Here is a 2,147-nt window from a genome sequence, read left to right on the forward strand (position 1 = left end):
GTGATGCAGTGGATAGAGCATAGGACTTGGAGTCAGAAAAAGGAGTTCAAATCTAGCCTCAGATACTTACTAGCTGTGTGAGCTAGTCACTGAGCAAGTCACTCAACCTTGTTTGCCTCAGTTTCCGCATTTGTAAAATGAGCTTGAAAAGGAAACAGCATAGCATTCTAGTACTTTTGCAAAACAAATAAATAAATAAAACCATCCCTCTCTGTCTCTTCTGCTCTGCAGGCAGCTCTTCAGCTTTGCCCCTCACCACTTGAGAATGTATGCCTGCACCAAGCTCATCTCTACCCCTACCCTTGTGAGCAGCAGCTCTCAGCTGCTGAGGAGACCATTATCTGCAGTGGTGCTAAAACAGCCAGAGATTCAGACAGATGAGAACCTCAGCATTTTGGCAGCATCAGATCCCTTGACCTCACTTGTCCCCAGATGTGGATTCCAAACTAGTTCTTTCTCAAGGGACATTGACACAGTAGCCAAGTTCATTGGAACTGGGGCTGCCACTGTGGAGGTGGTTGGCTCTGGAGCTGGTGTTAGAACTGTGTTTGGAAGTCTCATCATTGGTTATGTCTGGAACCCCTCCCTGAAGCAGCAACTCTTTTCCTACACCATCCTGGGCTTTGCCCTGTCTGAGGCCATGGGGCTCTCTTGCCTGATAGTGGCATTCCTCATTCTCTTTGCCACGTGATGAAGCCATTTCTATACCCCAACATTTCTGAATGTTCTTCCTTGTCCTCCTGGTCCTTTCATATCTCTTCCGATCTGTGAATACCTCTCTCTCCATCTTACCTGGTGGCCCTGGGAAGAGCCATGGGCTCAGGGTTTGACAGAGGGAAGACAAATTGTATGAATAAGCTAAAAAAAAACCAAACCCAAATGAGGTCATGAAGAATAGGACACAACTGAACAACAACAAATGAAATCATTGAATTATAATTACCATTGAAAGGTTAATATGTTTCTCCCACTACTCCCCTCCTTCTCTGGCAGAAGAACATCATCATTATTTCCAAATATTTTATCCCTGCTCCATCATCATCCTGGGAGATTTCCCTTATAACAACAACCAACTAAACAAAACCAGCTGACATGGCAACTACATCTGACACCACAAGCAACACCCATAGTTACTTACCTCTCAAAGAAATAGAAAGAGGTACATTTCCTTAATTCTTTTCCCTGACCAAGATTGGTCAGCATAGCCACATGTTCTTCTGCTTTGTTTTTAGTATTGTTTTCATTTACGTTATTGTACACATTATCTATATTATTCTCCCGGTTTTGTTAACTTTACTCCATATCAGTTCATACAAATCTCATGTTCCTCTGAATTCCTCAATTTATCATTTCAAAGGGTGCAAAAATAATCTATTGCATTCATATTTCAAAATTTGTTTAGCCATTTTATAGGTTTTTTGCTAGTATAAAAAGGATTATTATGAATATTATATATTATACTCTCACATGTTATGTATATATTATATATCTGATATAGTACATTGTATATTATATCAAATATATATATTCACAATGTGTTTTTATATATTAGATATAACATTAAGAAATGTTATATATTATAGATACTACCATACACACATACATAGACATATATAAACTTGATTTCTGTCTTTGACTTTCTTGGGGACAAATTCTCAGCAGTGGATCTCAGGAACATATTCACTGTAAAGGGAAAATTATCTTTTTCAACCCAACCTAGAATAGTTATCTCAAGGACAGAGATGAGCAATGAAAGGCTTATTATTAATGGGTTAGTGAATTTTCATGAATAATTCCAAATTGTTACCTAGAATGGTTGGACCAATTCAGAGCTCTATCAAGTTTTATCCTTTCATTGATCCAGTGTTAATTACTATCGATTTGGTGATCTCCTCTTATTCTGAACCTGTTAGGGTATTCTAAAAACAACTCCATTTGTTAATCACTGACTCTTGGCACAAGGTTTTGAGGGGGTATTCAGTGGACTAATTATGATTTAAGGGACACAGAATTTCTTTTCAAGATGGGATAGACTACCCTGTGAGTTCATCCTAAAGGAGCTTTATTTGTGCAGTTAATCAGGGTCATACATAAACTGAAAAGACATGAGTCCTAGTAGTAAGATCAGGATATAAACAATTCTGCTG

At 38.4% G+C, this 2,147-nt stretch overlaps 1 pseudogene; it reads left to right on the forward strand.

Annotated features, from left to right (window-relative positions):
- Nucleotides 1-265: 265 nt before the first annotated feature.
- On the forward strand, nucleotides 266-691 carry LOC140507877 (ATP synthase F(0) complex subunit C2, mitochondrial pseudogene; annotated as a pseudogene).
- Nucleotides 692-2,147: the final 1,456 nt, after the last annotated feature.

This window comes from Notamacropus eugenii, chromosome 5, assembly GCF_028372415.1.
Source record: "Notamacropus eugenii isolate mMacEug1 chromosome 5, mMacEug1.pri_v2, whole genome shotgun sequence".
Taxonomy (NCBI): domain Eukaryota; kingdom Metazoa; phylum Chordata; class Mammalia; order Diprotodontia; family Macropodidae; genus Notamacropus; species Notamacropus eugenii.